At 40.1% G+C, this 15383-nt stretch overlaps 1 protein-coding gene and 1 pseudogene across 13 annotated transcripts in view; one reads left to right on the top strand and one right to left on the bottom strand.

Moving 5' to 3' along the window:
• The window catches only part of MYO3B (myosin IIIB), a 427138-nt gene that overhangs the window by 73774 nt on the left and 337981 nt on the right, over positions 1 to 15383 (bottom strand). The window lies entirely within an intron of this gene.
• On the top strand, positions 5343 to 13754 carry LOC112668302 (60S ribosomal protein L27a-like; annotated as a pseudogene).

The raw sequence follows: 15383 nt of genomic DNA, 5'->3' as shown, positions 1-15383 counted from the left end.
CTCTAAGAGAGCACTAAGCTCTTTGGAGCTACTACTAAAGACCCAAGCCTTCAGTAAGCTGTCTGGGCCTCCTTCAGTCCTGCTACCACCAGGGGGCGATAGCACCATTGGGGGGGGGGCGGGGGGTTCTGTTCTAGACCATAACATCTATTCTTCATAGCAAGATTTACAAGCGAACACCGTGAATATTTTAGCAGTTAGTTCAGAGAAATGAGTGCAAATTGTGGATAATACAGTGAATATATTAACAGCTTAGGCTATTTAATACAGTTTTAACAAAGTATAAATTACGTAAAATGCAAATTTTAGCAGTAATTAAGAGAGTTCGCTGTATTTACCTTATGATGCTTTTGAAATCCTTTAACAGAAAATGTTCACTAAGTTTCCAATACCTCCTCACAGGGAACTACTTTCGATATTACTTATTTGAAACAAACTACTTCACAGCAGCTCAGGAGAGGGTGAAATTTCAAATGCAGAACAGCTGTTCTGTTTTAAAGTCCAGGCCAACCCTTAAAACTGTGCTTTAGAAAAATCGATCTAATCAAAATTAATCTGCTTGGTCATCCCTTTTGTCCACCCATGTCTCTTTCCCCAAACAACCCATGTTAGGTCTCCAGGCATGACAGCCCTAAGAGGGCATCATGACTGTGTGTGTGCACGCGCATGCTTTCTTTCAGGCTGACAGCTTGCCTGTATTTTGGGGAGGATGCATACTCCTCCCACTTCTTCCTAATGGACCCTTGATAATACCTCAAACAGGTATTTATATGGCTGTGTTTAGAGTATTTGGGCATAATACTAAGTTTATGTCTGAAGTATTAAACAGGAAAACATACATGCACACATGCGCATGCACACACACATTTTCACATACCCTGCAGTTGTAGAATATTTGCAGTTAGAGCAAAATCTTTCCTTTTCACATTTAATATTTGGAAATGCTTGAGGTTTGAGGAAAACATTTTCATTAAGCGTTTGATGTTGTGGAGGAGCTCCAGGCAGTGGAAGACTGCTTTGGTTCACATTTCAGGAGCTCCTCAGGACTTGGGAAGAGAAGCTAATGAAATGTTTCCCTGTTTAAAGTCACATACAAGAAAATGAATCTTCTAAAATTTAAGATACTCCACTTTTAAGTGCATAGTAGTATTAAACACTACCCAAAAGCCATGAGACTCTGAGGGGAATAGAGACCTACTATCTCCTCTGAGAAACTCATGTACTTGTAAATCTTCAACCCAATACTGATATAAATGGGGCTGCTGAGTCAGATATCAGAATTTACTTAAGTCCAGAGACTGAAGAAACTTAGGTTTCATGTGTGCACTAGCATTAATAAAATGAAAATGAAAAGACTTTTCATCTTCTGATACTAATCAGGCCATATCAAGCTACCTATTTACCTACACATTCAACCAGCATTTACTGACTGCCTATTATCATGACACAGGTGTTATAAGAGGCTCCCATGGACATACAAATACGAACCAGGCACAGACTTTGCCCACTGGGAAATTAAAGTTTGAGATCATGTTTTCTTTCTTTCTTTCCTTTTTAAAAAGATTTTAATTATTTATTCATAATCTATTATGAATAGCAAGAGAGAGGCAGAGATACAGGCAGAGGAAGAAGCAGACTCCATGCAGGGAGCTCAATGTGGGACTCAATCCTGGGACTCCAGAATCACACTCTGGGCTGAAGGCAGGTGCTCAACTGCTGAGCCATGACATCCCTAAAAATATATTTTCAGGGGAGTACTAAATCAGAGATAATGGGTCTAGATTTTTTTATTACCCTCTAAATAATTAAAATTGTTTTATATAGAATTTTTGCTTTCTTGTCCCTCAACTTTGAGTTTTCCTGGTTCGAAGGTCTAGGTACCCAAGAAAGAGATGCTTCCACCAGAAGATGCAATAATGGTCCTACTAAATCAGAAGATGAGACTGCCAGTTGGCATTTTGGACCCCTTATGCCACTGAATCACCAGACGAAGAAGGAGATTACTCTACTGGAAGGATTGATCCTGATGATCAGGGAATTGGAGTTATGCTATGGGAGCAAAGGGGACTCTGTCTGGGACCCAGGATATTCTTTGGGTACCTCTCACTACTTCCAGGTCCAATAGTAAAAGTTAATGGGAAACAACAGTAAGCAAAAATATGAAAAGCCACTGAAGATTCAAACCCTTCAGGAATGAAGTTTGGCTTATCTTAAAGAATCTCAACAAGGTGAGATCTTGACTAAGAGATCACAGAATAAGAAATAAGGAAATGATAAACATCAACATATATCTTAATGAGCATTTCATTTACAGTAACAAGGACTACAGCAGTGATACACATTTCCTTCTTGCTTTTTTTTTGTTTTTTAAGATTTTATTTATTTATTCATGAGAGACACAGAGGGGAGGGGTGGCAGAAACATAGGCAGAGGGAGACGCAGGCTCCATGCAGGGAGCCTGATATGGGACTTGATCCCAGAACTCCAGGATCATGCCCTGGGCCAAAGGCAGGCATCAAACTGCTGAGCCACCCAGGGAGCCCATCCTTCCTGCTTTTTTTTTCTTTCCTGTCATCATCCACAGCAACAGATTTTTCACTCTGGCAGTGGGGGGTTGAATCCAACAGTTGTGGCTAGTTCCATTTTGCAGTGTCTCATTCTCATGCTACTGGAACCAGTCTCACTGGATTCCCTGACATGCTGGACACGACCCTATTCAGAGGTCTGGGTTTCAGCTCTATGAGGCCACTCACCCAAGTCTAAGTTAAAACAGATCTTCTCTTTGCTCCTTGAGCTTTAGGAATGGTACCCACTTCCTAAAGTTTTTATCTCTGGGATACTGCAGTGCCTCCCTTTCACTTTTTTCAGTTCTTAAGTGTTGGTTAACAACTAAAGAATTGTTAAATTATGTTAAAATAATTGGTGTGGTTCCTGTTTCCTGATGGGACCATGACTGATACAGTGAACACTGTCATCTCCCCCAGTCCATTCCACCTTTTCCATAATGCACAGCAGTCATTATTTGGGAGAGACTGAGGCCACCCCCACATCCAGGGATGGGTCCTAATAGGTCCATGTCAGAGTAACTCCATTCCCTTCCCTTCTGTAATTGGTGCATACAATCTGGGCACCAGCCAATTATTATACAGCACTCCTCTGGCCCCAGGGAGTGGTTGGGGTGGGGGAGGTAGTTCACTCAAATTTAAGATGGCAGCTTTTTGCCATCTTAAAAAGAACCAAACTAAAGGTGAAGCTAACCCATGCAGGATGGCAGAGCTAAGGGAATTGCAAAGAACGGAGCCTGAAGTCCTGACCAAGTTGTACCCCACGTACTCAGGACATTTCGTTTAAGTAAGCCAATAAATCCTCTTTATTGTTTCAGCTAGTTTGAGTTAGGTGTGCAATTACTTGCCAGCGAAAGCCTTACAATGAAGTCATCTTGTAATTAAACATATGTGTAATCATAAAGGACCATGCAGGCTTCTTTAAGGTGCAGTTTTATATATATGCATTAGCTACTCACAGGGTATACAGCCCATATAAGGTGAATATGGTAAAATATTAAAAGTGGTGAAGTCCTTGACCTTTGTTTGATCTCAGTTAGAATTGTCCTGTATAACCTGTCTTCTCTACTCCCTAAAAATACCATAAACCTTTATCTGAATAGGAAAAGATTTTCTAAATTTGTTCTTTTGGTCATAAGGACATAGGAATCTGTTTGTTTTTTAAATTTTTTGGTTGGTATTTCCAATATCCTGGGGATATGAATTCAGAGCCATTAGGACACATAAAAGTCTAAATTAATCACAACCTAGAAGTGACTTAACTTCTATCAGCTTTGCCTTCAACTCTTCATGTTAGCATATTGATAGGTCAGTAGGAGGAAAAGACCTGAGGCCAGTCGGTTCTTATCCCTAGAAACCTGAAATCTTGAAACTCTCTCACGGCCTCCCTCTGCCCTCCTTCACTGGCTAAACATCATGAAAACCTTAGCCTCTCGCCTTTGACTCTTTAGCAAGAAACAAAGGCACGTTAATAAAAAAGGCCTCTCACATTTGCATAGTGTTTGAGTTTTAAAAATATTTCATATAGATAATTTAATTTGGAGACCTAGCTCTCTGAGAAGTGGACAGGGGAGTTACCGACACTTTGCTGATACCAAGAGTCAGAGCTGTGACTGAATTTTCCTTCTGTCCTCAGCCCAGCCTAGCAAAGTGACCTTGATATGATTCTAGGTGATCAGGAAATGTTGGCTGGTGAATAAAAATGAAGGACAAGAGAGTTTCAGCTGAGCAGTTTTCCTTAAAACATTCTTGGGATTGGAGAGCAAAGAGGTAGAATGAGGATCAGCGCCCAGGGCCTTTGGTTCTAGTTTCCTGCCCTTTTTCTAGGTGAGGCTTTAGTCAGAGAGTAGGCCAACTATGAGAAGAAGCTCTGAAGACCTGGAAGGTACCTGAGGCAGCAGAGAAGCTCCCCTGGAGGGGGGCTGGCCAGGGATATATTCTCATAGAGGAGGGCTGACAGTTAACCACCTAGCCAAGCCTTCATAGATTGACTCTATTTTTTTAAAAAAGATTTTATTTATTTATTTGAGAGAGAGAGGGAGAGAATGAGTGGGGGAGGGGCAGAGGGAGAGGGAGAAGGAGAAGTAGGTTTTCCACTGAGTAGGGAGCCCAATGAGGGGCTTGATCCCAGGACCCTGTGATCAAGACCTGAGCTGAAGGCAACCGCTTAACCAACTGAAGCACCCAGACACTCCAGATTGATTCTATTCTTGACAGAGCTGACTATATGAATGTTTCTTCTACTAGCTACCTTGTTCCACATATGGGGTCCTTTTATAAAGGATTATTAGGATACCTGGCTTCTAGTATTTTCACATATCAGACTACAGAACTGGCTGTGGGTATTTTTTAAAAAAGAAACCACAAAGGAAAGGGAACATACAAAATAAAAGTGATTTGGAGGTTGAAAAAAAAAAAACTCCGCAAATCTACTGATCTTGCCTACTACACCTAATGGTGCCTTGGGAGGAAGTCAAAAGAGCACTGTACAGGGAGTCAGGGAGTCTGGAAGCCTGGGGCCTGCTGGGACTCTTGCACCGATTGCCTTGTATCTTGAGCAAGGTGTTAACATTTTGGAGTCTTCACTTCCTTTTGTAAATTAAAGGACTGGACTATTCATAGATCTCTAAAGATCCTTCTAGCCAGGAGATTCTAGGAGTCAATGGGCATGGTAGAAAGGGGTTTTCTGTTCAAACCTTGCCCCTGCCACTCACCATTTGTTAAACTTGGACAAATTCTTTTAAAAAATAACGTGGCTCTTTTGTCTGGGCTGCCAAGATGCCATCCAGACTAAGGAAGACCAGGAAACTTCAGAGCCATGTGAGCCACGGCTGCATTGTCAGGCACCAGAAGCACCCAGGAGGCCAGGCTAATGCTGGTGGCATGCATCATCACAGGATCAACTTTGACAAGTATCACCCAGGTTACTCTGGAAAAGCTGGTATGAGTCATTACCACTTAAACAGGAACCAGAACTTCTGCTCAACTGTCAACAATGAAAAAGTATGGACCTTGGTCAATGAGCAGATGCTGGCCAATGCCACCAAAAACAAGACTGGAGCTGTTCCTATCTTTGATGTGGTGTCACTGGGCTACTACAAAATTTGGGGGAAGGGAAAGCTCCCCCAAACAGCCTGACACGGTGAAGACCAAATTCTTTAGTAGAAGAGTTGAGAAGATTAAGTGTGCATATGGTGGGAGGGGCTGTGTCCTGGTAGGTAGGTCAAGTGACTGGGCCACCCAGGGGCCCCTTTGCATTTTCTTTTTTTTTTTTTAATTTTTATTTTATTTATGATAGTCACAGAGAGAGAGAGAGAGAGAGAGAGAGAGAGAGAGAGAGGCAGAGACATAGGCAGAGGGAGAAGCAGGCTCCATGCACCGGGAGCCCAACATGGGACTCGATCCCAGGTCTCCAGGATCGCGCCCTGGGCCAAAGGCAGGCGCTAAACCGCTGCGCCACCCAGGGATCCCCCCCTTTGCATTTTCAATAGTATGCATATAATAGAAAGAAAAGAATACACGTCATTTTTTGTAAACACTTGTTAGCATTTAAAGGACCTCCCTCCATGTGGCTTCAGATTCTTGATTTTGGCTCAGGTAGTGATCTCAGTGTTGTGAGATTGAGCCTGGTGTTGGGCTCTCTGCTGGAGGTGGAGCCTGCTTAAGATTCCTGGGGGGGGGGGGGGGAAGGGGGGGCACGGCAGCCAGCCTGTGATCCTGGAGTCCTGGGGCCTGCTTCTCCCTCTGCCTGTGTCTCTGCCTCTCCCTCTCTCTGTGTCTCTCATGAATAAACAAAATTAAAAAACAAACAAACAAACATGTTTACAAAGAATATTTACAGTTACTGTGGTACCCAAGGAATTTAACAAAAATCCCCTACCCCTGGACAAGCAGAGCAGGTCTAACTCCATTTTGTGCTACACCTGCCATCTCATGTATAACCCCCACACGACCTGCTTATTGCTTAAGGCACTCCCCCACCCTAGTCAAGCCGCTGAGCACACCCTCACCGGAAACCGGCTCATATAGGAATGCGGAACCTCTAGCCTCCAGAGAATGTAAATCTCCCCTTTTGCCCACCAAACCTGCATGCCAATTTTGACCAGAGTGATAGGCTAGTTCAAACAGTCACTATTAGGGTAAATTGTAATTCAACTGGCCACCTGCGTGTGAGTCTGACATGACTATGCAACTTTCTGTGTGTGTTACAATCTCATTGGCCACTGGCCCCTACAAAACTGCTACGCCTCTAACTTCGGGGTCCAAGTCCCTGCTCCACAGTGTCGGGTATATTTGGGCCCAAGCTTGAGCTCGTTAACAAACCCTCGTGTGTCAGCTCCTTGGTGGTTTCTCAGATTCGCAATCTTGGTTGGGCACAACAGTTACCAGCAAGTGTTTATATTTAAATGTTAAAAAAGTAGAATATAAGATACATAATTTTTCATTTATATATACCCACATATTTATATTTGTTTTATCTATATCACAGATCAGCAAATATTTTCTGTAAAGAACCAGATAGTAAATATTTTAGGCTTTGTGGGTTATAGGGTCTCTTGCTTAGCTCTGCTGTTGTAAAGCCACCTAGTACATAGTCAAATAATCATGGCCATGTTCCAATAAAACCTTATTTAGGGACAATGAGATTTTAATTTCATGTAATTTTCATGTGCCACAAACTATTACTCTTTTGATCTTAGTCAACCTTTTAGAAATATGAAAACCATTCTTAGCTCATGAGCCATATACAAAAACAGCAAGTTTGGCCCAAGAGTATTATAATTTACGTTATGGAAAGAAATACCTTAAAATAGTCAATTACCTCTGAATAACAAAATTATAAGAGGTACTTATTTTCTACTTTAATATTCTTACCTTATGTGTTCTACATTTTCTTCTTTTTTTTTTTTTTTTTTTTGAGGGGCTAGAGGAGCAGGCAGAAAGAGAAGGAATTTTTTTTTTTTTTTAAAGATTTTATTTATTTATTCATGAGAGATACAGAGAGAGGCAGAGACACAGGCAGAGGGAGAAAGGGAGCCCAATGCGGGACTCAATCCTGGGTCTCCAGGATCAGGCCCTGGGCGGAAGGCGGTGCTAAACCACTGAGCCACCCAGGGATCCCTGTAAACAAGGTTTTACCAGCTCCCTGATATTACATCATGTAAGATGTACTAAAATCGAAACACTCTTTTGTTGGACATTTGGTTTATTAAAATTTCTCAAAATTGCCACAAACATCCTTTGGCATTAATATTTGACTGTATTATTTCCTAAAATTAGCTTCCTAGAAGTGAGATGACTAGCATAAAGTATACAGTTGTACAGATACTCTAAAAATGTACCAATGTACACACCCAATACTCTCCATGAATAAAAGTGCTTATTTCTCTGTATCCTTCTGAGTAATCGTAATTAGAGCAAAGAAGGCATGGGGAAGAGCAAAGAGGGCATGGGGAAGATGGAGGGAGAAGATGATTGAGACTGATGTTAGGTCCAGGGTTATTTGCCTCTATGAGCCTATTTCCACTAAACTGAAATGGGGGTAAGAGTTCTAGGAACTAAAAGTTTTGCTTTGAGGAAAAAAAGATGTGAAAGCACTTTGTAAACTGTTACAGCACAATCACTATCTCATAATTATTATCATGATTCTATTAAAGCTCTATATATGAACCAGCCAGTCATTTACCCTGAGGGGGAAAACCCAACTCACCACAACTGTCCTCTTTACAAAAGAATCAGGTCTTAACTTTACAAAGAGTATTTCATCCCTGTGTTACATTCTTAAAATTAGATCCATGTGTTTCTTTTAATTAGTATTTGATAAGTATTAATATTCTTATTTATCTTCTGCATGCCATATGGATTAAATTCTCATTACCTTTGATCTTAATACTTTTAAAATATGTAAATCAGCAGACACCCTCTTTAAAGCAGTGTTTGCATCCCTGTCTATTATTGCCCTGGGCAAAAGGAAAATATCTGCATTGCAAAAAATCCCCAAATTGTGTTGAAATCCTGAAAACCATATATTACACTGGTCAATCTCAATAAATTAAATAATGGCCAACTGAAAGTGAAGTCAATTAGAATTAAATATTGCTTAAACCTGACAAAGGGTAATGAGTGCCCACCGTGTGTGTATCATCAAGATGGTCACATTTCTGAATAAAACTAGTTCGGGCTTTGTAATTTACTTCACTTCAGTAAATAGAACACAAGGAAGATATTCTGATTAACAAATATATACGTGCTATACGAAGTGCTTCAGTGTTCTGAAAGTCTTTTTGTTTGTTTTGAGCAGTAGTAACTCATTCCACTTTTTTGGTCCTTAGTCTCTTCCACCATAAAATGGGATGATTGTCTAATGAATTCTAAGACATATTCCAGCTCTAATCACTAACAAGAAACAATTACAAGGCAGTTATTGAACATATTTTAAAGGAACTTTAAACTTAACTGGGACTATAGTTACTAATTAAGAAAAACTAGAGAGGGGAAAAGACAACTACCACTGGCTGGTAGAAATTATTCTTAAGTAGGACCATTTATATATCCACTTATATCCACTGATGAGCACACTGAGTCATTTAGACTTTTCTCTTTTCTTAAAAAAAATATACTGTGAAAAATACACTGGCATTATCTTTTCACCTCTTAACTTGAAATACTTTCCTAGTGTATGCTAGGACAGTCATTCCCCTCCCTTAGAGCTCATTCAATTAATGATACAAAAAATTTTTGGGAGAATTTTATGTCAGTCAAAGGTCTATAACCTGCATGCCACAAAATGCAAGAAATCATTCCTTATTTACAAGATTAATTGCCTTTTGCCAGCTGTTCATTTTACTTCAAAAAATAAACAGGTTCCCAGACTCAGAATTGATAGCCTTCTTGGATTGTGGCAAGGTTTATGTTCTTAAGCCCAGATGTAGTTCTCTCTGGAAGAATGCAGTCATGTGTTCATTTTGAATTAATAATTTCAGTTGCTACTCTATACTTTCTGTATTTTGAAAAGCATCCTACATTCTACTAGTTATTAGATAATGCAGTTTCTCAATTTAGGCAAACTTTGTTGGTACAACAAATATGTCTACGTACATATAGTATTTCCTAGAATAACAGGTATCTTCTACAGAGAGTGGTTCTGCGTTAGACAGTTTACAATCTAGTCTAGAAAACATAAAGCTTTCACCTGAGCCCTATCCCTGACTAATAAAACAGAGAGAGACCAACTGTGTGAGGCATGGCTGGGATATCAAATATGAAAGATTGGAAATTATATGGCAAATTACTAAGGGATAAAAGGGCCAGGAATATCTAGAGGAAAACTAACTGTGACATGAATTATTTCTCATAATAGTTTGACCTAGAAAAATGAGAACCAGGCATAGATTTACAACACATATTACATTGTTTCTCCAATTAAGCCGTATGTTTATAGATATTTATGTTTGTTGAAATTATTTCAAGAAGTGCATCACACAGGAGTGCCTGGGTGGCTCAGCTGGTTAAGCGCTGACTCTTGATTTCAGCTCAGGTCATGACCTCAGGCTCTTAGGACACAGTCCCATATTGGGCACCCCACCCAGTGGGGAGTCTGCTTCTCTCCTTCTCCCTCTCACTCTGCCCCTCCCCCCATTTGTACTCATACTCTCTAAAATCAATCAATCTCAAAAAAAAAAAGGCAAGTGCATCACCCAGTGGAATATCTGTCATGTTGCACCAGGGATGCATCACTGTAAGCAAGTGCCAACCTTGGCCATGAGGGTGGGGCCTGTGCTGTTGGTGGGCAGAGGAAATGCCAACCTTTGACAACCTTTTCCACCTCTCTACCACCTGACCAGCAGTGTTTCATTTCATTATCAAAAGACTGGCCCTTGTTTTCAAACTTACCTCTCCAGCATCATTTCATCATAATCTTCAGCTGCCTTTGAAACTCAGTGCCTTAAAAAATTGCTGAGAAGTCACCATTTTTCTATAATGTGTTCAGGAACAGCACAATCCGGAAACAAAGCTTTCCATTCCAGATTCCTCCCTCTGCTAGTCCCACTATACATCAGTCACCAGGCCTTGTACACTCCACATCTATCCCCACTGTGGGAATCATTCCATCTATCTCATTGCTTTAATTCAGGCCTTATCAACCCTTGCCTAGATCACAGCGACTGCCTCTCTCTAGTCTCATCTTCAGGTCTGCCCCATTCTATTTTCTACATAGTACCCAAAGGCAATTTTCTAAATGAGCATGTCATCCTCTACTCAATATCTTCAATGGTTCCCGATAATTTCCAGAACAAAGATGGCACTCTCCAGTTCACCACACACAGCCTTTCCTGATCTGACACCTCACTTACCTCTCCAGTTCATCTCCAACTGCTCCTCAGGACTGTCTCCACTTCAACATGACAACTCCATCTGCTAGCCCTGACAAGTAGTAAGAACCAGCTCAGACTCATCTTTTGGCCTCTTCCCTAACTCCCAAGTCCAAGTTAAATGCCCTAGTACTGGGCTCCCATTTCATTCTGTGTATAACAACATAATAACAATGATCCCACCTGAGAGCCAGTACAGAATCATAGTCATCTTTCTACTTCTGTGGCCTGGATCACAGTAGATGATGACTGAATGTATACTCAAGAAATGAACAAGCCTTTAAGTTGTTCTTGCTCAAAAATGTCTGCCAACATCTCCAATTCCTTCAGAAATCACACATCGCTAGGTGAAAGCCAGCTAGCTAGTCTGATAAATAAGATCTAAGTATTACCTTTTCTTGAGAAATGTAAGGTTATGTTAGCAGCAGGCTTTTAGGAGATAATTCTAAATCAGTAAGGGAGCTGTTATTGGTGAGTCTTTCAGGATGATGGGGTAGACATCTATGTCAGGAACTATGGTTATGACTATAACTATAACTATGACTATAACAACTCCCAACTATGTTGCTAGCACTATATTAGGGAACAAGGATAGCAACAGGTTTAAGGATAAGGCTATTGGACTTCAACTTCAAATTCCTGCCTTTCATTTACAGATAGATTTCTGGGGTGCTGCTAATTTGTAGCAACTAATTTGAATAAATATGTATACTGATATCTAAGTAACAATTAAGAACTGCCTGGAGATCTGCAAAACCATTAAGAAGAACTGCAAATGAAGTATCCAAAAACTAAGCCAGAATAATACACAAGTGGTTGTCTCTTTAAGGACAAATAATCAGAATAGTCACTTGCTGAAGAAAATCAGCATAGCCAGCCATATAATGATTAAGGAAAGCCACCGCAAGCAGGGGTAGGCGTCTGCTACAGACTAAAAGTTTGTGTCCCCCCCACAAACTTTGTATGTTCAAATCCTATTCCCCAGTGTATATTTGGAGATGGGCCTTTGGGAGGTGATTAGGGATGGGATTAGTGCCCTTAGCAAAGAGATGCAGGAGAGCTGTCTAATCATTTCTGTCATGTGAGAACACAGCAGAAGGACCTTCATCTGTGCACCAGGAAAGAGGCTCTCACCCAACACTGTGCTGGCACATTAATCATGGACTTCTGAGCCTCCAGAACTTTTGAGAGATAAATGTTAGTTGTTTAAGCCGTCCAGTCTGTGGTATTTTTGTCATAGCAGCCCAAATGGATGAAGATATATCTTATGACATTGAGTAGAATAAAATATAGTTGCCATGGAAGACAACCAAGCATGGTGGTTCAGAGTCCAGGCTTGGCAGTGAGAAAAGTCTGTGTGGAATCTTGGCTTTGACACTTCCTAGCTGCATGAGTGTGGACAAGGCACCTAAGCTTTAGAAGCAGGAGTTTCCTCATCTGTGAAATGGGGGCATTCTGTTATTTTGCTCACAAAGATCTAATATAAAAAATATTAATTTTATCTCCAGGAAAGTAAGGTTTTCTGGCATGAGAGTAGAAGCTAAATAAAAAGACAAACCAACTCAAGTTCAACCCTTCAAACCAATATATGCTTTCCTTTAAACACCACAGCTCCTTGAAACACAAACTAGTTGCAACAGCTGGGAGAAGACGGTTCTCTCTCCAAAAGGGAAAACCCTTTGTCTTCAGCCAAGATTGTGTATGAGATCTAAATCTCATTTAGAAGAAATGCTGAAGAAAATTTCCAAACATTTGAAACAATGGTTGTGGCAGCTCAGGAGATTAATTTTGGATCTTCCCCCCACAATCATACCAGTGTCTGAGTCTCCTTAATCCTCTTCCAAGTTAGTTAAATTAGGTTTAGGTGGATGAAGCACTTACTAAATACTCTCATGTTCAAATAATCCATACCACCTTTTAACATTGTTAAAAGAACCAGCTCCTGCAGGAAAAAAAACAAAAAACAAAAAACCTGGCAAAGTCACCTGAATTCTAGGATTTAGGAAATATAAGCAAAACATTTCCATGACTCTGTCTGTTTTCTATGGACCACAATTCAAAACTTAAATCTTGAGAAGATAATCCATATTGGCTTTACAGAGTATCTCTTTCTCTTTCTTTCATTAGGTTCCAGGAAGGAAATGGCTCTTCTGCTTATGGGTTAACACACAATTCAAGTGCAGCTTCATGGATTCTACTGCAAAATCCTTCAGAGGCTGTTGATGTAAGTGTGTTGATTTAAGGGGGTGTCTTATTATAGAATTGTTTTAACCTAAGATACCACATTGGTGTGAAGAGAAAAACACATTACTTGAATGTTGCTGGAAGCTGCATTTTTTTCCGTGGGGAAATGCTGAAGTGAGACACTGACTTTAGCTTACTTTTGGAAAGATGGGTGAAGAGCTATTAGGAAAAGCTGAATAGAGACAAAAGGAAAGCTAAATACAGACAAGAGGAAATAAAGCTAGCACTCTAGTGTTCTCTGCAATAATATTCAGGCCCCAAGTCATGTAAAAGTGTAGGTATAATGATTAACACACAAAAAAAGTGACAGTCACAATTTTATGAATTTCTAGTATTTTAAGATTTTCTTTTTTGTTTTTTTCTCTCCTCCCATTTGTCCTCCCCAAGGTTGAAAGAGAAAAATGGAAGACTGGATATCTAAAAATATCTTTGGATATTAAACACCAACTCATTTAATAGGACACATATGTCAGTGAATTCATTTTTGTAGACCTTGTCTCTGGACATCCAACCTTTCAAAGAAATAGTTGCCTTCATCAGCTCTAGTATCAAGGCCAGATTCCTGCTACAGTAACCGTACTCTGGAATCTAAAAATCTAAATATTTAAATCCATGATCCATGAAATTTTGCAGCCTCCTTTTATGCCTTAATCCTAATGTTCCAAGACCCAGCTGAAATCACTGTTGAAAGTCACTGTAATCTCACAAATGAAGATATTTTAGGGACAAAAGTTATGCCTCTGCAAATGTGGTAAAGCAAACTACAGAAGACAAACCTGGGAGCTGGACGTTTCAAAGAGCTATGGTTCTCATCTCTTTTTTGAGCAAAAGAAGATCCAAATAAAGTCACACAACAGCTAAACCAATGCCATGTGTGTGGAAACCATATTTTAAACACAAACAAAATCAAACACTCCATATGCCTTCACTCCCCAACATTTGCTAGAACATTTGAGTATTTATTGTTAGAAAGTCAGTGTGGTCAAGCAAAGGAAGCAAAAAAGCCCAATGGGAAGTCGTTGGCTTTCCTCCACTGGCCTTCCTTCATACTGTGCCCTGTTATCACCATGCATGTTGTGCATTCTATTTGGGGAAGCTACACTATACTCTCTCTGCCTCTGTGTATTTACTCATATGATAATCAGATAATTTAACATGCTCTTTCTTTTAGAATTCAGGGATTTTACAAGGCATATTTGCAAAGCAGGTTTCTAGCGTGTAGTCTTTGCCATGTCATGACACACACAGAAAGTTATACTATTTGTATGGCACAACCAGGCAGACAGAGCGTGCAGACTGCCCGGTTCTGCCCGACTGCTTCAGTATCTTGGTATAACCATAATTTATCCACTGCCCAGCAGAGCACCAGAATGCAGCACTTGGAGATCTACTGTAAAATGTATTTGTTTCCAGGAAATGTTAATACTATTACTTCTTTAAAAAGTTGCTAAATGAAATATGAAATTTTAATTTGAAATCACATAAAAATGTACGTGACTCTTCATCCCACTCTTAAATCTCATCAAGTTTTTTACGACTTGGCTGTGTTAAGACTACTTAAGACCCTATTTCCAAATACTTGTAGTTGTTTCTGTTCCCTGTAAGAAACAATAAAAAGGTGGCTTTTCTACAGTGACATTCTGTTTGTGACTCTGGCTGTGTGTTATTTTCTTCCATTGAACTTTCTGCCTGGAGGCCTTTCAGCATTAATAGTGGAGCCATTTAGCAGACCATTCCCTTGCAACCTCAGCCAAAGGCCCCAAACAAAACAGCCTATGTTGATCAGAAGCGAAGCTCAGTGACTTGTTCTTTGCCCCTCCGACTGGAGCTGTACCCTGTTGACGGTCTTAAACATTTCATTATTTGACGTTTTACGTACACAAAGGAATGTCATATTTTTAGGTCCAAAGAGAGCTTCAAATATTTCTATAAGTCCTTTTCTTTGAATTTCCCTAGTTTTTCATTAGAATCACCTAAAATCCACTGGTATGGGAAAAAGTTACATTTCCAATCGAGAAACTTAAATTCACAAAGATCGTATTGAAATTCTTATTGATTTTGTGAACACTCTTCTAGTTATGATTTTGGGATCAGAATGACAGTTTCAGTAGAATGTATTACTATAATTATTGTAGAAGCTGCTCTTAGGTATCAGGCTTGAGCAATGGAAACCTGAGTAAGATAAGAGGGCCCACAGTGACCA

The sequence above is a fragment of the Canis lupus genome, chromosome 36 (assembly GCF_003254725.2).
Source record: "Canis lupus dingo isolate Sandy chromosome 36, ASM325472v2, whole genome shotgun sequence".
Lineage (NCBI taxonomy): Eukaryota > Metazoa > Chordata > Mammalia > Carnivora > Canidae > Canis > Canis lupus.
The sequence above is the reverse complement of the archived record's forward strand: the minus strand, read 5'-3'. Positions and strand labels throughout refer to the sequence as shown.